At 43.5% G+C, this 23,421-nt stretch overlaps 1 long non-coding RNA gene across 2 annotated transcripts in view; it reads left to right on the top strand.

Annotated features, from left to right (window-relative positions):
• LOC117352630 overlaps nucleotides 1-23,421 on the top strand; it is a 94,224-nt gene that overhangs the window by 50,930 nt on the left and 19,873 nt on the right. Inside the window, exon 1 of one of the 2 annotated variants that reach the window (XR_004537742.1) lies at nucleotides 5,172-5,288. The exons of the other annotated variant lie outside the window; for it this stretch is intronic. This is a non-coding gene — a long non-coding RNA (uncharacterized LOC117352630). Of the gene's footprint in view, nucleotides 1-5,171; nucleotides 5,289-23,421 lie in introns of those variants that run through there. 2 annotated transcript variants of the gene reach the window in all.

Raw genomic sequence — 23,421 nt, 5'->3', positions numbered from 1 at the left:
TGTGTTCCAATCTGTATCAGGCATGTTGAAGTCCCCTAGCAGTACAGTGTCGCCCCGTAGAGTGATATTCTCTATGTCTTCAATTAATTCCGTGTCCTTGTCTTCCAGTTGTCTTGGAGGTCTGTATACCACACCAAGATACAGGCATTTTTTGCCACCTCTTGCCAGGTTTACCCAGAGGGACTCCCCGGTGTACTTGACGTCTGTGTTCCTGGTGGTTTTGATGTCCTCTTTAATGTATAGTGCTACCCCTCCACCTAACCTGCCCTCTCTGTCCTGGCGAAGTAAATTGTACCCCAGTATAGCCATATCCCACCCATGTGCGTCCGTGAACCAAGTTTCGGATATCGCCACCACGTCTAGGTTGGCATCTCTTATTTCAGTTTCCAGTTCTAGAATTTTGTTGCCTAAACTGTGTGCATTAACATACATGGCCCTCCACACTTTGTGTTTGCTAAGTCCCTGTAAGGCTTTTCCTGTCTGAGTCTGTGTGGCTCCTAGGGAACTGTTTGCAAAGTGGGTCCTTACCTCGGAAGCAGAGTGTCGACTCATCCCATCAGGATAGTTCCTTTCCACACCAGTATATGAGTAGGTCCCCTCCCCTAACTTACCTAGTTTAAAGCCCTGCGAAGTAGGCGGGCTAGTCGGTGTCCGAAGATGTTCTTACCTCTGCTGGTCAAATGGAGTCCGTCTGGTCCCTGTAGTCCCTGCAGCGCCTCTCCATGATCCAGGAATCTGAAGTTCATATCCCGACACCATCCTTGTAGCCATTCGTTCGTTCTCTGGATACATTCATCTCTGGCTCTTCCCTTGCCTCTAACTGGGAGTATTGATGAGAAGACTACCTGCGCTCCCGTCTGCTTCAGCCTCACACCCTAGGCTCCGAAGTCTCTGGTGATGGTCTCCGGGGTGTTCCTGGCAGTGTCGTTCGTACCTATGTGGATAAGAAGCATAGGAAAATGGTCATGAGGTGTAAGTAGTTTCCCCAGTCTGGTGGTGACGTCTCTTACCTTGGCTCCGGGCAGACAGCAAACCTCCCTTGAGTTTGTATCTGGTCTGCAGAATGGTCCCTCGGTGCCCCTTAGCATGGAGTCCCCAATGACTATAACTCTCCGCTTCTTCCGTTTTGGGGGGGGAAGTCGGTCATCAGCTGGAGCTGCGTGTTGGTCCTGCTCCTGTTCTTCGTGTTGGGCCTGCTCCTGTACTTTGTCGGCAGCTTCTTCTTGAAGGATCTGGAATCTGTTCTTCAGGACGAGTTGAGGGGTTGACATAGGGTTGGCCTGTTGGGAAGAAAAAGAAGAGGATGAAGAGATTGAAAAAGGGGGGGGGGGGATCTCCTATGTTTACCTGTGGAAGAGGTCACCAACTGCCAGGTGTCATTGCCGCCAGCCATTTCCTGTATCCCAAATGTTGGTTTCAAAGCTGATGATTTGGGCGTCTCGAGAATGGACTTGTCGTGGGCCTGCTCTGTGATTTGGGACAGCTCCTGAACGACTCCATCGATATAGGCTTCATCCTCATGGATGCTTCTCAGGCGTACCACCTCCTCCCTGAGGCTCCACAGTTCCTGCATGAGGGCTTCATCCAGCTGAGCGGCCTCCTCTGTCTGCGTGGAGACTGTAGTGTAGTGCCGGAGGATGGACTCTGTCCACTGTCCTGAATCCTCCTCCCTCCGCCTGCCGTCCGTGATCTCTTCCTGTATCCCTGCAGCGGCTGGAATGCTGGATTTGATTGTAGCCATGGCACTTCTAGTCCTCCCTGCCATTTCCAAGTTTTGAATTAGGTCTGTCTGTCAGTAAATTAGAAAAAGAAAGAGAGAGAGAGTTAGAAAAGAAATCCGACTGAGAGCTAGTGCGAGATTGTGAAAGATTTGGGTGTCTGAGAGAATAAGAAGTTAAGAGTTGAGGGTATCTGGAAGGGTGGCTAAATGAGAGTTTCTGTGAGAGTTGTAAGTTAAGTAAGATTAGGGGTGATTAGGGGTGGTTTAGGCTAGGGATAGGTTGCTGCTCTAAGGTATCCTAGTCGAGTGTAGTTTGGCTCTCAAGGCTCTCCTCAAGGCTCTCCGCAAAGGCGCTCTCGTTAAGGCGAGCGCCTTTGCCGCGCGCCGAATGGCTGCACGCCGTTGGCTCGCCTCCTTTAATGGAGGAGCCCGGTCACGAGTCGCTGACGCGTTGGGGGTGGGCGGAGCTTCTCTCGCCGCTTCCCCGAAGATGACCCCACGTGGTCCGGCGCTCCTAGCGCCCTTCTCTGCCTCCCCTTAAGCTCCTCTCTCCTTCTGCCTCCTCCTGCCTGATCCGCAGCTCTCCTGCTTCTCTTCTGCAGCCGATCAGCGCTGCGCCCGTTGGCTCGCCTCCTTTAATGGAGGAGCCTGGTCGCGAGTCGCTGATGCGTTGGGGGTGGGCGGAGCTTCTCTCGCCGCTTCCCCGAAGATGACCCCACGTGGTCCGGCGCTCCTAGCGCCCTTCTCTGCCTCCCCTTAAGCTTCTTCTGCCTCCTCCTGCCTGATCCGCAGCTCTCCTGCTTCTCTTCTGCAGCCGATCAGCGCTGCGCCCGTTGGCTCGCCTCCTTTAATGGAGGAGCCCGGTCGCGAGTCGCTGACGCGTTGGGGGTGGGCGGAGCTTCTCTCGCCGCTTCCCCGAAGATGACCCCACGTGGTCCGGCGCTCCTAGCGCCCTTCTCTGCCTCCCCTTAAGCTTCTCTCTCCTTCTGCCTCCTCCTGCCTGATCCGCAGCTCTCCTGCTTCTCTTCTGCAGCCGATCAGTGCTGCGCCCGTTGGCTCGCCTCCTTTAATGGAGGAGCCCGGTCGCGAGTCGCTGACGCATTGGGGGTGGGCGGAGCTTCTCTCGCTGCTTCCCCGAAGATGACCCCACGTGGTCCGACGCTCCTAGCGCCCTTCTCTGCCTCCCCTTAAGCTCTTCTCTCCTTCTGCCTCCTCCTGCCTGATCCGCAGCTCTCCTGCTTCTCTTCTGCAGCCGATCAGCGCTGCGCCCGTTGGCTCGCCTCCTTTAATGGAGGAGCCCGGTCACAAGTCGCTGACGCGTTGGGGGTGGGCGGAGCTTCTCTCGTCGCTTCCCCGAAGATGACCCCACGTGGTCCGGCGCTCCTAGCGCCCTTCTCTGCCTCCCCTTAAGCTTCTCTCTCCTTCTGCCTCCTCCTGCCTGATCCGCAGCTCTCCTGCTTCTCTTCTGCAGCCGATCAGTGCTGCGCCCGTTGGCTCGCCTCCTTTAATGGAGGAGCCCGGTCGCGAGTCGCTGACGCGTTGGGGGTGGGCGGAGCTTCTCTCGCTGCTTCCCCGAAGATGACCCCACGTGGTCCGACGCTCCTAGCGCCCTTCTCTGTCTCCCCTTAAGCTCCTCTCTCCTTCTGCCTCCTCCTGCCTGATCCGCAGCTCTCCTGCTTCTCTTCTGCAGCCGATCAGCGCTGCGCCCGTTGGCTTGCCTCCATGAACTAATGTAACTTTATTAAATATGGAGATGGTCTCTTTTAATTGTGACCATTACAAACCAGTTTTGCAGCTGTATTCTGTAAAAGCAGTAATTAAAGCAAGGATCCTTTTTAAGGTCTAAGGCCTAGATTCACTAAACTCACCAATCTGGATCATTAGGTGATTCTTGGCTGAGTTCACTACAGATTCTTCATGCAAATATTCTGATTGGATGCATGCCCAAAAGCGATCCCACGGAACGCTGTAGAGTGATTGAGATGCATGCGCAGATTATCCTTGTTGTTTGTAGATGCGATTTGCACTAGCTGGCCCTACATTTTTAAAAGGACATTTTAAAAGGAATCATTTCAATTTGTGCAGCCAGATTATGGAACAGAACACGCTTTGATTATGGAAAAGAACATGCTTTAAACTCGTGGGTTAAAACCGTGGGCTCGCACTGCGCTTTTTGCAGAATAAAAAGGGAATTCATATGCATATGCACAGTTTAATTTTAATTTTATTTTGATGGTTGTTTTGTGACCTCAATACTGGGATTTCAGGGTGGCAGAGAGCAGGAGAATTGGCAAGGACATTAAGCAAATGGTCCTCAGCTGTCGCTTCATTTCGGATTAGCAAACCCAATCGGTGTTTTTGCTTCTGCTTAGTGAATCGATGGCTTCCTACTTATGCATGCCATTTCCCCTCATTTGCATGGGCAGATTGGATCAGGTGGGAGATTGATCGGGCAGAAGGTTAGTGAATCGGGTCAGGGTCGGGAAACGATCTCAAACTGGTCGGGACATGATTGCAAACTGATCGGGACATGATCGGTGAGTTTAGTGAATCTAGCCATAAGTACACTAGATTGCAATAATCTAAGTGTGAAAGAACTAACACCTACGCAGTCTGACCCAAATAGACTTCAGGCAAAAAAGGCTGAATCTATTCTAGCAGAGAGCTTACCCAAATCTTCTTATTCACCAATTTAGCTTGAGGGTACACGGTCAATTTCAAATCAATCATTGCTCCTAAACTTCAAAGTTATCTTCTTGCAGCTGTTTCCAAATCTTTTCATGGACTCCCCATTCTGGGGCCCATAGTTTGAATTTATTCTAGTCTGCTAAAATATTCTCCAGGTTGCTTGATTTCTGAGATCCATTCTTTTTCTTTTCCTTTAAAACATCTTTGAACAAATGATTTTAAAAATTTTAGGATTTTAGGCCCAGAAAGATATTTCCCTAAACATTTTCTTGTCAATAACTCACTCTTGAGAAGGTTCAAATGTGCTACATTTAAGTAATACATCTACAGTTCAAGGGGAGATTATAGGTTAAAACATACAGGCCAAAATTATGAGGTCATTCTGTAACTGAACACCTCCTTTTAGCACCCAATGCTGCGGGGTAAAAGCCTATTTTATAAAAGCATTTGAGCGCCCAGATTTCATTACAGATTAATAGCACAACCCAGGATTGGGGGTACCTAAAAATCTACTATAGGTTACCACAATTATGTTATGTTATTTGTGGTCTTATATCCTGCTGTGAGGGAGTAAGGGGTTCTCTCTCCCTGAGACTGCAGTTAGACCCCTGGACAGTAGGGTGCACTAGCCCCATAGTAAGTCACCATAGTGGAGGAAAGGCAATCCTGCTGAGTCACAGGGGCAGGTCTCAGGCAGAGAGGGGTATAAAGACCCCAGAATGCAATGAGTCAAAGAGGTCCCCAGGATTGAAAGAGACTTCCAGACTTCCCTAACCAAGGGCTGAAGCAGAGCCCTGGGAAGACAGACTTCACTAGCCATTGCTGAGGCAAAGCCCTGGGAAGACTATTAAGTGAAAGGAGTGTTCTTTGCTTGGCTGAGGTAAACCACCGATATATTGAAGCTGGGGATCTTTGTTCCAGGTCTGGCTAGACCTAGATCTTGTGGTATCTTGTGTTTTGAGGCAGCTGTGAACCAAGAAAGACAAGTGTGTGAACAAAAGTTACTTAATTTCTGTTCCTTGAAAAGTATAACTTGCTTCCTGAACCTGTGAAATAATAGGATCAGGCAGGAGTGGAAAATAAAACTTCTTTTGTTCATATGCAAAGTGTGTCTTAGCTATGTGGGTGCAGACCTCTTCTGGAAATCCTACCCAACTGTGTTACACCCACCAAATCCTCCTAATTGAAGTTTGAGGCGGGTTAAAATAGTAATCATTGCAACATGAACATTAATATAACAGCCATCAATGGAATAACATCAATCAGTGTAGTAGTGAGAATAAATCAATCAATGTGACAACAGCAATCAGTGCAACAGTAACAATGAACAATCAAGAGCGATCAATGCAACAATAACAGCGGTCAATGCAATATGAGTAGTACAGTATTAATTGTTACCGTACAGGTATAAGTATACATTGTGGGGATCAGGTTTGCTCTTAGTATAGATTTCTGGTGCGGTGAGTTGGCGTATGGTATGTTCACATTGCAATCGTGAGTATGTAGTTCAGATTTGGGTTGGGCTAGGCTCCTGACCAGGATTTTTGGAAGAGCCATGATTTGAAAAACAGAGTGTATGTGAAAGTGGTGCAGATCTATGCAGGTAGTGTGTTCCGTGTTGCCTTTTATATTTTATTCTTTTCAGAGATGGGAAGGTTAATACTTGTATCAAGTGGTTAGTGTTATGTTGTTCGGTCGATTTTCCCAATAGTTCTGTATATCTTGGGAAGCTGTTGGGGGGGGGGGGAGGGGGGGGGTCTCCATATAGGATCTTGAATGCTAGGCAGCATGCCTTGAATTCGATTCACTTGTCAACTGGGAGCCAATGTAGTTCTATCAGTAGTGGTATGACATGACCAAATCTCAATTTATAGAATATGAGTCTTGCAGTTGTGTTCTGTATTAATTATACCACCCGTCGACCCGACATAACTGCAGGCACTTAAAAGTGTCAAGAGCACAAGTGGCTGTACTAGCCATGCTCTGCTAATGCTCTGCTTCCTTGCATTTATGTGACATGCCCTGTGGCTGCCATTTACACGTAACTCAGTACTTGCCTGTAAAAATGACAATATTCTGTACATCAGGGGTGCCTACACTTTTTGGGCTTGCGAGCTACTTTTTAAATGACCAAGTCAAAATGATCTACCAACAATAAAATTTTTAAAAAAACACAACGCACACTGTACGCATAGAAAATGTTAATTATCATTCCTATTCCAGGGTTTTTCAAAGAGGTCAAAGCATATGACTCTATGCACTATCACCTCAGTAACAACCATACAAAAATAGACAAATATACCCCCCTCCCTTTTTACTAAACCACAATAGCAGTTTTTAGCGCAGGGAGCTGCGCTGAATGCCCAGCGCTGCTCTCGACACTCATAGGCTCCCTGAGCTAAAAACCTCTATTGCGGTTTAGTAAAAGGGGACCTTAGTGTAAAATATAGACAGCAGATATAAATTCAGACACATTTTGATCACTAAATTTAAAATAAAATCATTTTTCCTACCTTGTCTGGTGATTTCATGAGTCTCTGGTTGCATTTTCTTCTTCTGACTGTGCATACAATCTTTCTTCCCTTCTTTTAGCCTGTATGCTTCCTCTCCTCCAGACCTCATTCCTTTCCCCAACTTTTCCTTCCTCTTCCCTGCACTTTCTTTCTCTCTGCCTCCCTTTCTTTTTTTTCTGTTTTTCTTCTTTCCTTCTGTCTCCCTGCCTGCCCTTTTTCTTTCTTTCTCCCTGCCCTCCCCCAAGCCACTACCACTGCCATCGGGGACCAGGACCCAAACGCCACCAATAACAGGCCCCAATCTCTCCCTGCTTCGGCCAACCAGCATTCCTCTCCCCGACATCAATTCTGCCGTCAGGAAGAGGAAGGCTGATCAGCCCAAGATCGTGATCAATCTATTGGGGAAATGCTGCCGGGTCCTGCCTTCGCAGAAACTGAAAGTAGGCAGGACCCGGCAGGAAGAAGAGGAAATGCTGCATTTACTTGTCTCCCGCCTTAGCCCGTAGCGAACGCTTGCTTCAGGGCTCTCAACATGTGCGTGCCGGCTTCCCTTCTCCCCTCCCCCCCTGGACATAACTTCCGGTTTCGGAGGGAAGAGAAGAGAAGCCGGCACGCACACTTTAGAGCCCGGAGCATAAGTTCGCTACGGGCTGAAATCTCCAAGCCGGTTTTTTGGTTTTTTTTTTTAAAGTTCAGCAGCGGCAGGTGACAGCTGGGCGGACCGCCCAGCTAAAAGGCCCTAGGGAGAACACTGGAGAGGAAGGCTGATCGGCCCGTAGATCAGGACGGCAACACGAGTCTGCGATCGACTCACGTTGCCTTCCTGAGCTACTGGTCGATCGCGATTGACGTGTTGGGCACCCCTGCTGTACATCAACACATAGCAAGAGGCAATAATCTACAAACAGACAAAGCAGCAAAACATGAGGAAGACTAACCAGTATGGAAGTATGCAGTTTATTACCCAATCAAAAATTACAAAGACTAGGGGGACACTTGATGAAATTACAGGGAAATACTTTTAAAACCAATAGGAGGAAATATTTTTTCACTCAGAGAATATTTAAGCTCTGGAACACGTTGCCAGAGGATTGGTGTTTAATTTCATTAACTTTTGTTTATAATCAATAAATTATTATATTTTCCAACATGATAACATTCAGCAGAAGGACCTCGGATTTGCTCCAGTTGATCTTATATCTAGATAACTCTCCAAAATTTCCAATCAACTGGAGCAAAACTGGAGCAGTAAAATAGCATCTGCATATGCTGAGACTTTATACATTCGGCCAGCATATGGAATGCCCCATATCCTCTCCTCCTGCTGAATTGCCAATAATAAAGGCTCAAAGACTATGGGCTCCTTTTATCAAGCTGTGCTAGCGGCTTAACGTGCGTAATAGTGCGCGCTAAACTGCGGGACGCGCTAGCCACTACCGCATCCTCTTGAGCAGGCGGTAGTTTTTGGCCAGCGCGGGGGGGATAACGCGTGATGAAAAGTCACGCGTGTTAACCCCGCTAGCGCGGCTTGATAAAAGGAGCCCTAGATCAAAAGGCAGAGAGCGACGGGAGAGGAGAAAAGCTAGGCAGGCTGTGTCCATCCCGAAAGCGTGGATCGACGTTGGTATGTACTGGCACTTAAGCTAGCAAATGCAATTCTCCTGAAGAAGCTCTAAGCGGAGTGAAACGGGGATGCTCCGTCGAGCACTCTTAATTTTATCATAAAACCCAGCAAGAAAATGATATAATCAGCTGCACATAAAGCCGGTTGGGGAAAACAAAGCTAAGTACAAGAGTTAAATAGAAAGCTTGTTTTTCCCTAGAAATGATTGTTAAGGTTTTCATGTTGGAAAATATATTAATTTATTGATTATAAACAAAAGTTCATGAAATTAAGCACCAATTAGAAAAATCGGGTATTTATAAAAGGAAAAAATATAAAAGTACAAAAAAAAGAAGAAAAGGGGAATTGAAAGGAACCAATGATAGCTTGCATCAAAGCTATATTGACAAGACCAGTTCTAAAGTCATAATAGCCGCAAGCACTGGAGGTAACCTTTCCCCATACCAAATGATATACCAGAACGGTTGTTTTAAGAAATAATTGAGGTATTAAATTTAAGGAGGAGGAATTCATTCATGTAAAGTCCATCTATTATTGGATAGGGTGATTAGTCGGTGACATTCTTTTGTGAAGGGTATTACTAAATCAATCGCCTGAATTGGTCACATTTCACCCTAAGGTTGTGTCAGGGGTTAAAGTTGTACAAACATTAAAAGCAATTAGTAATATACAAATCATATTAAAATAATAATCAAACATATAAAATTAGAATTAGCCTAGAATTCATTTGTCTAATTTTAAGAAATATACTTGCAGAATTTATTATGATTTAGAGACTATTTAGACAGAAAAAAGAGGGAATGAATCTTAAGCTGTATAATGATTGTTTCAGATCCACTGCCAGTTTTATGTACGGATAAAGGTCATTTTAGAAGACTTGTATGGCTTAAATACATATAAATAACAACATTTTTTACATATAGATTATAGTCTAATTTTTTTATATTTATCTATCTATATATTTTTTATTATTTTAAAAGATCCCTGATGCTGCATATATACTGAAACACAGCCCCTGTCAGGTTTTGCTTTAAAGATAGCCCAGTCTCGGAGGCCCTTGGTGCTTTTTTCTCTGTTTCATATATGGATTGCCAACATATCTAAAATAAATGATTTCAGAATGCTACTATTTATACATATAGAAGTCTGAACTGTACAGATTGCAAGGATTGAGTAGGTTGAAAAATGATGCATGCATTTCCCATTTCAAAATGTCAATAAATGCATGAGTTTAAAATTTTAACTTTTAGCAAAGAGTTTTTCCCAAGTTGATTGCTAAGTGATGGAGACAAAAAGTATATCTGGAATTCAAGAAAGTTTGGGACAAGTGTGCTGGATCTCTAAGGGAAAGGAGGGGATAGTAGATGGCATGGTTAGGCTGACCAGATAGGCCATATGGTCTTTTCCTAAGTTCATTTTTCTCTGTTTCTTTATGCACAATGAATATGCATGAAAGAGATTTGCATACAATGGAGGCAGTATATGCAAATCAATGTTGTGCATTTTCATTGTGGTTATCCTGAAAACTTGACTGGATGTGAACTAAACCAAACTCTATGCCAGGCTAAGTGGTTCTAGGGATGCAAAAATCTGAGGCTCTACAAACTATACCATTCAGTTAAAGAAATATCAAGATCAGTCTTAAACTGCAAAGTTATTATAATTCTTTTAAAACATCCGCTATTAATATACAAGAACATTATTCTCTATAGTCAAGCAGCTATTGAAACTGAGATTTCATCACCATTGTATTGTGAAACTCTTATTAGTACCTTTCAAAAGAAAATGGAAAAGATCTATGCTTATTTCTCTGTAGAAGCAAACTAACCTTGTATTATATTCTTCCAAGGCTTAATCCACAATGGGAAACATTTGTTTTGGCTACTGATACAGAGATTATAAATATTCTGAAAGGATAAGGCTGTTTAATGTAGTAGATATGGGACAAATATTTAATGAGCAAATAGCTCATTAAATATTTGTTCACTTAGATTGTGAGACCACTAGGGACAGAGAAAGTACCTGTATATATTATGTAGAATGCTTAGGTTGTACCACAGAAAAGGAATATTTCTATTAAGAAAGCTCAATGCAAAGGTATTGCAAGCGCAGTGTCTTTGGCAGAATATGTGTCATTGTTCCAGGCCTGCCCCTTCATGAACACCAGTGAGCTAAAAAAAGTGCTATTTTAATGTTCTCTTTTACTTTATTTTACCTTATTTTTACATTTTTGAAATATGTTTAGTTTCTAATAGTCCCAATGTTACTCTTTCTTATGTCAAACATGAAATAGCTTCTCATTCTGTTGACTTGTGGTCTGTGGATAAGAAACTCTTTTGGCTATTCTTTTTTTTAAGTTCAATATATTTTATTAATAAACAAGTCATGACTCAAACAGTTCACAGAAATGATTGGTAAAACAGATTAATTAAAATAATCAGTATACAAATAATGTTGACAGTAAGACTAAACATAAGAAAACTAACAGCATGGATATATATACATTACCAAATAAAGATATTCATTTTAAATGTGATATGTCGCTATATTTTGTGAGGGGATTCCAAACTTTTTTAAAAAATATGCAAAAATCCCTTTCTGCAAACACTCTCTTGTACTTAGCAGTTAGACTTACAAAATTTTGGCTACTTTTTATGCTAATTAGAATCCTACCTCAGGTCATGATGCCAGAAAGATCCATCTTTACTCAATCCAGTTTTATTACTCATGGATTGATTGCTCTCAGATCATGCCCAGATCTAATGAAGTAGGAACTGGGCTTTGACCACAGTCCAGTAGTAGCAAACCTAAAAAGTATAATGAAGGTATTTATTTAGTCATTTATTTAGCCCGTCCTCCCAAAGAAGCCCAGAACGGGTTACAACAGTACATTCATATTATGAGTAGGACATACTTTAGTACAGCATTTACAGTATAGACAAAGGGTCTTACTTGTATACTGCCTTTTTGTAGTTTTACAACCACACTCAAAGGGGTATTTCAAGCATTTCCCCTATCTGTCCTGGTGGGCTCACAATCTATCTAATGTACCTGGGGCAGTGGAGGATTAAGTGACTTACCCCAGGATCACAAGGAGCAGTGTGGGGTTTGAACCCACAACCTCAGGGTGCTGAGGTTGTAGCTCTAACCATTACACTACACTCTCCTCCTGAGATATTTAAAAGCCACACTCTCCTCTTAATATATCTAAAAGCATTTAACAAGGATCCTGTAGTGTCATCATTTTCTCCCTCAATCCTTATTCCCTGTTTAAGCATTAATGTCTGGTCCATCTGTAACAAAATGACAATTATTCATGATTAGATCAGGGGAATAACAACTAAGGATGGTCTTCTTACCAGAAATGTGGTTACAAACCCCTAAAGATTCATTGATAACTGTGGAATATAAGAACATAGAACATAAACAAGAAATGGCTTCACCGGATCAGACCCTAGGTCCATCCAGTACGGCGACCCGCACTCGTGGAGGCCAAGCCAGGTGTTCCCTGTTGAGAAACCTTGTTTACTCGTATCCCTCAATGTGATTTGCGAGAAGGTGTGCATCCAACTTGCCCTTGAATCCCGGAATGATGGTCTCTTATCACGACCTCCTCCGGGAGTGCGTTCCAAGCATCTACCACTCGTTGTGTGAAGCAGAATTTCCCGATATTTGTTCTGGGCCTGGTGCCCCTCAACTTCAATCCATGACCTCTTGTCCGATCACATTGGACAATGTGAATAATGATGTTTCTTGCTCTATTTTGTCGAATCCTTTTAATATTTTAAAAGTCTCTATCATGTCCCCTCGCAGTCTTCTCTTCTCGAGGGTGAACAATCCCAGTTTTCCGAGGCGTTCTTTGTAGCTCAAGTTCTTGATACCTTTAACTAGCTTCGTGGCTCATCTTTGCATCCTCTCCAGCAGGGTTATATCCTTCTTCAGGTAGGGAGACCAGTGTTGGACACAGTATTCAAAGTGTGGTCTGACCATTGCTCTGGATAGGTTGCAAGGGGTGGGGTTTCTTTGATTTATAAGGACTTTTTAAATATTTCCTTAGTGAACTCATTTAACTGTAGTGATCTTCTGTTATGAGATCTCAGATAGCTCATTAAAGGACCCTTTTAATAAGTTGCATTAGGCGTTAACAAGGGCCTAAGGCAGCAAAAATGGCCTAATGTGGAATGCCCTGAAGTGACCCAACATTAGTTCAAAAAACGCTGCAGCCATATTGAGTCACAATTCAGCAGAATGAGGCAAGATACTGAGGAGGGGATAATGCCTTGAAATACCTCTTTGCAAAATGTGAATTCATGTTGGTGATGATCCATCTCACAGGAGATAAATTCATTTATTAACAGTATTGCACAGTGTGCATAAGAACTATGATTAAGTTGATAAAGTTTTTTTCACTAAGTAAAACAAATAAAAATAGATAAGAAATCGGATCAATGAAGATGAAATGGTGAATTAGTCCTCATCAAACACTTATATGAGGCTCACCTTAGAAACCTCTGATTATCCAAAATTCAAATAAATATTGGTTTTAAAGACATACTTGCATATTGAGAAATGAATTGATTAAGTGAGCGTTCTGAACAAAGACAAATTATTTAATTGCACACTGTATGCCAACATTAGTTTTGCCATCTGTGTATATTTTTTCAATAATTATTATTGTGTTAACAAATTATACGAGGACGCACAACATATAGGGCTCCTTTTACTAAGGTGCGCTAGCGTTTTTAGCGCATGCAGGATATTACCGCGCATTACATTGCGTGCTACACAGCTAGAACTAATGCCAGCTCAATGCTGGTATTAGCGTCTAGCGCGCACAGCAATATAGCGTGCGCTATTCTGCGCGTTAATGCCCTAACGCAGCTTTGTAAAAAGAGCCCATATGTTCATATAATGATTTAAAATGTTGTGTGATCGTGGCACCAAGGTACCCCCCTCTTCAAACCCAGTATGCACCCAAAAAGAGGGAGAAAAAGCTTCAGCCTAATGTCCTCTATAAGGCTGGTCTCAGTGTGGCTGCACTTTTGAAGGCTGTATTGTTTGTTCCCCTGATGAGCCAAACATTGGTGAAACAAGGTCGCTTGTTGGGAAGATTGGAGAAGACGTAACAGCGTTGGAACTCCGGGTGACTTTGCCCTTTTCTAAACTTGAGCTGTTTCTGTGAGTGAGTTTTTTGCCAGTGAAAGTATCAAAATCAGTTTTGATTTGTACCTTTTGGTTCTATACCGCTACATTAGTCTGAGGCTTTTTCTCCCTCTCCCTCTTTTTGGGTGCCTGCTGGGTTTGAAGAGGGGGGTACCTCGGTGCCACAATCACACAACATTTTGAATCATTATATGAAATTATTATTATTATTATAATTACTATGGAAGAGGGGTTTCAGGGGCAGAGAAAGGGCATGGGAGTGTTATTCAGCTAAGCGAGCTGACTAACCACTCTTCCACTCCAGCTGAGAGCAGGAGATAATGTCCTGCTTCATTATTCTCTTTATTTTCCTAAGTTGATCTTTAATTATGCTTTATAGAACTGAAGCTGGATACTTGATATCTATTCTTTCTGTGCTCATAGGCTTCCTTCAGAGTTCAGGCCATCCACAGTGGCCAAAAGCTAAACCATGAGAGAAAAAGTAGATTCAGGTCTTGCCACTGCTTTTAAAAATAGTTCCATTTCATTTAAAATTCAGGAAAAAGCAGTTATAATCAATCAAATTCTAATAGGTTCTTGACCTTCAGAACAATGTTTGTTTCAAATCAGTCAGTAGCATTTTAAATGGTACTCTGAAGTTTCCATCAAAGCAATTGAATTTATTGATTCTATAACAGAGAAAGTAGCCCTAAATTCAGAAGTCATACACTAAACTACTGTATATTGAATTTTTTTTTCTGAGGAAAAAGAACCAGCAGCAAAAAAAATACCAAAACATAAATTGGATGTTGCTAATGAAAAGAAAACAGCCCTTAGTTGTTATGCCCACCCCACAACCAAAAACAAATACAGTATAGCAAGGTAGGTTGAGTATGTGTTAAAATCTGGTAATATGGGGTGAATATTCAGAAGATTTATCTCTCCAAAGACATCTTTGTATTTAACAATTTGGAGCTACTCAACATACAATTTTTGTTTGGACATCTTGGATATCATGAGACTAAATGACAATCCTGTAGTGGAATTAAAGCATGAGATCTCTCAAATAGTATCCAGGGCTTATAAAACCAAAATATTAACTACTACGGAGGCGGCCTTTGTAAGGCCACCCTTTCATGTAACTCCGAGAATTCAGTTTTTACAAAATTCATATAAATTTAGATTCTCCGCCCCCCCCCCCCCTCCCCATAAAAATTCGGTATTGGAGCCTCATGTGAAGGACACTACACATATGCTACACATGTTGGCTGTTATACAGGAGGTTCGGCCTGACTGGTTGTTAGTGACTCTCGATGTAAAAGCTCTATATACCATGATATCAACAACGGGAGCATTAAATTTGTTACAGAGAATTTTTGAACATAAAACTCATTGTGTAGGAATACCAAGCACATTTTGTATGGAACTAGCTACCCTAGTCCTCACTAAGAGCTATTTTAGGTTCAACGGTAATTACTACAATCAAACACACAGAATAGCCATAGGGGCGTCTTTGGTGCCTGCCTTAGCAACGCTATACATGGCTAGGCTAGAAGAAATACACATGTATCATCACCAATTTTTCCAACATGTCATTATATGGAAATGTTTCCTTGATGATGTATTTTGTATCTGGTCATCTAAGTGAGCCAAATTTGAAGAATTTATGGACTGGATTAACCACCTGGATAATAACATCCAATTTACAGCTACTATCAATCAACATTAGATTTCATTTCTAGATATAAAGATCATAAAACACCAAGGAAAACTACATACAACTATCTTCCAGAAACCTATGGATTGAAATAATTTACTCAGATACCACAGTTTTCATCCTCGCAGACTAAAGGACAGTCTACCTATTATACCATCAGAACGAAGTAACAACCAAGATGATGTACAACAGAAGGGCCAGGTACATTGTGAACGGTGCCAATGGTGCCCATATGCATTGAAGGGTGACAGTTGGACTCATCCGCAGTCTGGGAAAATGTACCCTGCCAGAACAAGAACAGACTGCGAATCAACACACGTTATTTATGTCATCCAGTGCCCATGCCCCAAACTATACATGGGCCACACAACATGTACCATCAACATCAAATTAAATGAACATAAATCCTGCAATGATACAGCTCCTTTGGCCTGCCACTGGATATTATTTAAGCACAACATACAAGATCTTAAGTGGAGAGTTATTGATACTGTGAGAATTGGGTGGGAGGGTGGTAACATTGAGCGCACATTAAACCTTAAAGAACTGTGCTGGATGTTTGAATTAACTAGCATGGATTAAACGAGACTAGTGATTGGATGACAGCAGCTGAGTAAGACAGGTCCGGGGTTTCCCATTAGCATATGATGGCCCATTGTTTCTGATTGGTGGAAGGGCTTGCTTAAGTCACCGGGGTTTTCTCTCTTTAATGCAGTAAGAAAAACACTGTGGCCATATTGGCAGTTCTGGCGATAACATTCAGAGGAGCAAGCAGATAGTTTAGTGACTCTGGAAAGAAAATATTGTTATCAATTAGGATGTATATGGATTTAGCGAGTACAATGTAAGTAACCTTTAATATTCATTGCAGCACTCACTGTATCCCCGACCCTGAAGAAGTATGAAACGCATCAGAGGGGACTGGTGCAGCAATGTTTCACAATAAAAGCTAAGTCTTTTCACTTTGACTTAAGGATTCCAAATAATTTAAAAGTGTTATAAGAAGGAATACAATAACACAGTATCACAAGTGAAAGATATATTTATTCTTTTAATAAGATGAAAATTTAGAATAATAATTACACACCTTTTAAAAATAAGGGAACCGGTGAGGAGTGCTGCCACCCTGCTCTTATTGATCAGGTGGCGTTCTGAGGATCCCTGGTGTGAAAAAATTATACAAAAAAATCTATAAAAGTTGGTCACACTTCATAGAATCACTCTAAGCGCCACCTAAGAGGGCTTAGGCTTCGCTAGGCATTCTAACTTTAGGCACACCCAATTTATGCCAGGGTTTTCTTTGCCTAAATACCTGCGCTCAAATTAGGAGCCAAATGGTGCCTAATTCACAAAGAGGTGCCTAACTTAAAAACATGCCTATGATCTACCCCTAACTATGCCCACGTTTAAGTAGGTGCTTTGGACTAGGTGCCTACTTTTCATAGAATTGGGGGGGGGGGGGGGGATTTGAGTTAGGGCGCCTTTCAATCAAACCCAATTAAAGCCAACTATGAGGTGTTAGTGCTATTAAGTTAAGCATCTACATTAATGTAGGTGCCTAACTTTGGACAGACTGTATAGAATTTGCCAGCTTGGGCCCATTATTTTTTTTTAAAAAGAAAGAAAACTGAGGGGTCAAAATTCCAAGTGATTAAATCTGCAAGAGATGCTCCTGCCTGGTTAAATCACTTGAGGCCTGCTAACCACTGATATTCAGCAGCACTTAACCAGGAAGTGACATTGAATTTCAGAACTGACTGCCCCCACACTGTTGAGGTAGTACTGAACAGTGGCGTAGCGCGGGTGAGAGGCGCTCGAGGCAGTGGTGCCCCCTCCCCTGCCCTCTTATCCGCCCCCTGCTGCGCACCCCTTCTCTAACCTGTACCTCTTTTAACTTCCTCAAAGTGAGCAGCATTACCAATTTGCTGCCGTGTTGGCTTTGGCTCTCTCTCCGACGCCACTTCCTAGGAAGTGGCATCAGAGGGAGAGCCGACGCTGGCACAAGCAACAGGCTGGAGTTGCTGCTCGCGCCGGCGAAGAGATAGAGGTACAGTGGGGGGAAGTGAAGGAGCACGGGCGGCAGGGGGAGGAGTGGGAAGGAGTGGGGGTGGAGAGGAGGAGGGGTGTCTGTGCCCTCAACAAGAAGGCACCCAGGATGGACTGCCCCCTCCCTCTTACTATGCCATTCGTATTGAAGGAGTCTGGGATCAGAATTTGGGCGAAGCCAACACTTATCTGGACACCAGTGATATTCAGTGCCATTGTCACATGTCTAACTGGGCACATAAGACCACATAAAAAGCAGCCTTATCTTTGCCTGGTTTTCAATCCAGGCACTAGCACCAAATATCAATAGGTGGCTGCATAACTTCCAGATAGCAACATGAAAATAGTGTTGCCCCAATCCTCACCCCAAAATCCCTTGATCAGCAAAGATACCCCATAAATCTTACCCTCCCCCCCCCCGTCTCCTGGATCTGATCTCCCTCCCTCCTCAAGATCAAAGGCCCCCCAAGTCCAATCTCCCTTCCCTCTAAAAACAAAGGCCACTCCAATTCTAATCCACTTTACCTCCCCCCCCCACACACACTCCAGGCCTACCTTTCAAATCCCTGGTGGTCTAGGTTCTATAAGACAGAAGCAAGTCCCACTAACTCCTGTCCAACACAGCAACAGATTTAAAATGGCTACCATGATCAGTATTCAATAGTGCTGCCCAATTCGCCGATTTGAATCAATTCACCGATTCACTTTGAATCGATTTGTTTTCTTAAAAAATAGGGCTCGCCCAATCAATGACCAACCCTTCTCCCTGCATACCTTTGGGTCTCCTAATGCAGGAGCGGCAGCACTCTGACAGTGAAAAGCCTTTCCTAAGCGCTGCCTCTTGCTGGCCGTCCACTGCCGCTGATGCTCCTGCTGTAAAAGGCCAGATGTCAGAGCTCACAGTGTGTGTGTGTGGGGGGGGGGGGGGGTCGGTCGGGAAGTGCTGCATAGGGGCATAGATGCCAGTGCTATGGGTGCCAGAGCACCTCCAACATTTTGGGGACCTCACATGATACGTTACCCTCGGCCCTGTGGCTTTAGGGGGTTCCCCGAATGCCAACATATTTTATCCTTCTCTTCACCGTTGTCCAGCTTCCCCCTGGCCTCCCGGTCTCATTGTAAAAATTAATTACAGCTTGCAGAGGATTGCCGATGCTGTAGCGATTCTAGCAGGCTGCCGTTGGTCTCCACTGCACGTTCCTACTGCCGTGGTCCATCCCAGACCAAAACAGGACGTCACTTTGGAAGAGGGGTGGGACTGCAGCAGAGGGAATGTGTGGCGGAGCCATCAGCAGCATGCTAAAATCACTAGAGGTCCTCTGCAGGCCGTAATTAGTTTTTAAAATAAGATAGGGAGGCCAGGGGGACAACGGTGGAGAGAAGGGGGAAACATGCCGACCTTTGGGGGGCCCCCTGGTGTAGCTATTAGAAGTACACAGAGGGAGCGGGTGCAAAGAGAAGGGCATATGCCAAACTGAGGGGGGGAGGTGAAGGGGAAGAAATAATGGGTCTGAAAACAGAGGACAGGGAGAGAGATGGTGGACAATGGGAAGTGAGGGAGAGAAAGAAAGGGAGGGAAGTTGGGCCCAAGGGGTGGTATGGAGGGTGGGGGGATAGAAATACTGGATAGGAAGGTAGTTGGGAAGAGAAAGGGAGAGATGGTGGACCCTGGGATGATGGGGAAGAAGGGAGAGATGCTGGATGAAGGGGTAGTTGAGAAAAGGAGAGATGGTGGATCTGGGGATGGTGGGATCCATCGCTGCAGCTGCTCTTTTATTCTTCGGGTCACCGGCAGCATGAGTGAAGTATCATATTTCCAAAATGAGTCAAAGAGCAAGTAAGAAGTTCTTCAGTGCAGTAATTCAACAATCTCAGTTGTAGAAAGGTATGTTATATAGCAGTGATTCCCAACCCTGTCCTGGAGGACCACCAGGCCAGCCAGGTTTTCAGGATAGCCCTAATGAATATGCTTGGAGCAGATTTGCATTCCTGGCACCTGCATTATATGCAGATCTCTCTCATGCATATTCATTAGGGCTATCCTGAAAACCCGACTGGCCTGGTGGTCCTCCAGGACAGGGTTTGGAACCACTCTTATATAGAACATCGAAAAAGCAAAAAAACAGGTAATAAAACTTAGCTTGCAATAAAGTATGAATCGAAACCTGCATGTCATAGCACCTAGTTTCGGTTCTTCTTAAGGGGCAGGATTTCCCTCACAACCTTCGACTGAACCCACATTGGCAACTGCTCTATGAAACGCTTTCCTGACTAGCCCAGACGCATTCCTTTAAAGAAAAAAGCCCCATAATGATGTCAAATCAAGCAATCTGTAAAAAAAAAAACCAAAAATCCCAGCTACAAAAAACTTTATTAATCATAAACTAAAAGTCAAAAAAGCAAAACATCAAAAGATGCTATGTTAGCCATTCAACACTATCATTCATTCCATAAGGCTTGTAGGATTTTGGATGATATATCCAAAATTGTTCCCCTGCTAAAAGGAAAGACTTTTTATTACCCCTGTGCATGTTGTAAATATTTTCCATAATTTTCCATGGGATTGTACCAATTAAGATTAGAAAAAGAATGACCCTTGGTAAATGTTATGAGAGTGAGCTTCCTAGTATTTAAGCAACTACGATGTTCAATAAGTCTGGTTTGTATAGGTTAAGCAGTACATCCCACATATACCACAGCTTAAACTGAAACAGCAAAAAGCAGAGATAGCCAGGGAGATAATGATGTCACTGGAGCCACACTTTGGTTATTCATTTTATTGTTTACCTAACACAGCTTTGCTTTGGCAAGTGCCTGCATCGGAGGTGCTTGTTTTTAATTTGAGTAAACAATGGTGCTCATTTTCAACAGATGGGCATCTTAAAATACCTAATGAAGTGTCCACCTGCTAAATTCTGATTTTGGAAAGTCATATTTTATTTTATTTATTCAAGAGCTCAGAACGGTTTACATGCATTTATTCAGGTACTCAAGCAGTTTTCCCTCTCTGTCCCAGTGGGCTCACAATCTATCTATCAAACCTGGGACAATGGGGGGATTAAGTGACTTGCCCAGGGTCACAAGGAGCAGCGTGGGTTTGAACCCACAACCTCACGGTGCTGAGGCTGTAGCTTTAACCTCTGCGCCACACTCTCCCCTAGCTGAACATTTCATACTGCAGTTCATCCAAATAGCAAGGAGGTATGTTGTGCGCATGTTTTTAGCAGGACTAGGGAGAGCTCATGAGTAGGATGTCCAACTGGGATTGTATTTATTTATTTGCTCAATTATTTAGCCCGTCCTCCCAAAGTAGCCCAGAGCAGATTACAAAGTACATCCATAATACAATCGAGACAGGACAGAGATGACATAATTTACAACATAGACATGACAATAAAACATATACACTAAACAGCATCTGGTGAGAGTGGGTGGCGTAGGTGCATTGAATCTGACGGCCATTTCTGGGAGCATGTCCTTAAGACGCTGGGTTTGTGAAAAGGAAGGTTTTCACGGCCTTCCTGAAGCTCCAAAGTCCATCTAGTGTTCTAACAGATAGGGGGATGGTGTGCCATAGTCTGGGTATGAAATGAGAATAGGAGCGTTTGCAAGCAGTTTCGGTTTTGAGGGAGCAGCCAGGAGGTATGGTCAGTCGTTGTCTAATAAGGTATGGTCATTGTCTACTAAGTTATGGTCAGTCCATTTCTAATAAGAAAGACGTTTTTATTACATTACATTACATTAATGACTTCCATTCCGCCCGTACCTTACAGTTCTGAGCGGATTACAAAAGAAACAGCTGGACATTTCCAGGAGGATTACAAGAAGATTGGAGAATTACAATTTAGAGTTTAGGATGCAGAAAAGATGACTGGGCTATTCCAGTAGATTTACAGTTCGGGGAGCTGTACAAATAGGAGATAGTGCAATTCTAGTAAATATACAATTTGGGAAGCAGTAGACATGCTTGAGGCTTTGAAGAGAAAGAATAACTGGAGATGAGGAGAGGATGGGGGGGGGGGAAATACACGGAGGGTAAAACCAGGGTTGGATGGATTTTTTGAATAGCAAGATTTTGATTTCTTTTCGAAAAGATTTGAGGTCGCTCGTTGATACAAACAAGTTAGAGATGGTATGGTCAAGTTTCGCTGTTTGCGTTGCTAGTAGGCTGTCGAACATCTTCTTGCGCTGAGTGTCTTTGAGTGGGGGGTAGGTAAATGGGGTCTGGGTTCTTCTTTGTCTAGACCTGTTGCATCCAAGCTGCAAAACGTTGCTCTAATTGAGCAGTTGACACTGGAGGAATTAAGGCATGACCCCTTCTTAATCCCCCAGTGGTTGCTGTCTCCCTTCCCTCTCCCCTGAAAGTGAAACTGGAAAGGAAAACCAGGCTATATGATAGCTGCAGGTATTATGGCCATTCCAAACAAAGCAACAAGTAGGTCAGAGGAGTAACCTAATGATTAGTGTTGTAGGCAATTTCGGTCCTCGAGAGCCACAGGCAGGTCAGGTTTTCAGGATATCCACAATGAATATGTATGAAATGGATTTGCATGCACTGCCTCCTTGAGATGCAAATCTATCTCATACATATTTATTGGATAACTCAAATTCTTAAAACCAGCTATTAAATATTTAATACAAACAAGTATTATCTGAATCAATTCAATTTTAATCTTAACTCCCACAGTTCATTTAATTACAGTACTTTTACAACTTACCAATACTTAATTTATTAATAAATATCAGAATAATTTAGTCAGTGAACCTAATCCCCATCACTCACACTCGCACTCACTTCCCAACTTTCACACACATACTACAGTCATTGTGATTACTTTTATCCAAAACTGGATCTTGGTTAGCTCATGAGTGCATTAGTCCATGATCATCTAGTCAGAGAGGCTTCAAACTGAGGGCTTCTTTTACAAAGCCACGTTAGCGGCTTTATCGCACCGTGACTTTCTATCACGCGCTTAACCCCATGCTAGCCGAAAAACTATCACCTGCTCAAGAGGAGGCGGGTAGCAGCTAGCGCGGCTGGCAGTTTAGCGCTCACTATTATGTGCGTTAAACCGCTAACGCGGCATCATAAAAGGAACCCTGAGAGTTGCACAACAGTCTAGCACATGAAAATCACAATACAATCGGCAGGCCTCTCTGTCCTCATGATGGTCCTGTTCTTCAATTCATAAAGCATTCAGCTCAACACAAGACTGGGTTTCGCCACCTGGCGTCTTCAGGAGCTGTATTTGCAAGGCTCGCCAACAACACAACTTCACCTACAATAATTCACATGCATTCCCTTTCATTCATACTAAAACCTCACCAAAATCTTTAAAACACCTTTCACCTACCAGTAAACTAAGCATGACTCGAGCAGGGACCCAGGGTTCGGCACAAGCTGGGATCAGCTGACAAGCAGGAAATATACCGTCTACCAGGAAATCAAACTGCATGATCTCACTTCCTCTCCATAAACCTTATATCCCTGTTCAAACAACTCATGATTCAGTTATAACAACTTCCAGAAACTTCTTTGTTGAATACAACCATATTAAGCCCCCATATTTATTGTGGATATCCTGAAAACCTGACCTGCCTGTGGCTCTCGAGAACTGGAATTGCCTACCCCTGGTGTAATAGATTGTAAACCAAGGGACCCAGGTTCAAGTTCTACTTCAAACCTATTATTATTATTATTCTGGGCCTTCCAGAAATAGAAAATATCTATTGTACCTATAAAATATAAGACACTTGCAAGCCTGAAGGCTATTGAAGTGGTGTACATTTAGGTAGAGTAGTTATTTTTCAGGTCCTGGAGGGATCACATTTATAAAAAAGAGTTATAGTGGGGCTTGAACCTGTGTCCCTTGGATTAAGGTTACCAGATTTCCTCTTTAAAAAAAGAGGATGAATGGTTCCGCCCCATTCTGCCCCCAGCCCCACCCCACCCCATTCCACCTCCAGCCCC

Source organism: Geotrypetes seraphini, chromosome 1 (genome assembly GCF_902459505.1).
Source record: "Geotrypetes seraphini chromosome 1, aGeoSer1.1, whole genome shotgun sequence".
Taxonomy (NCBI): Eukaryota; Metazoa; Chordata; class Amphibia; order Gymnophiona; family Dermophiidae; genus Geotrypetes; species Geotrypetes seraphini.
The sequence above is the reverse complement of the archived record's forward strand: the minus strand, read 5'-3'. Positions and strand labels throughout refer to the sequence as shown.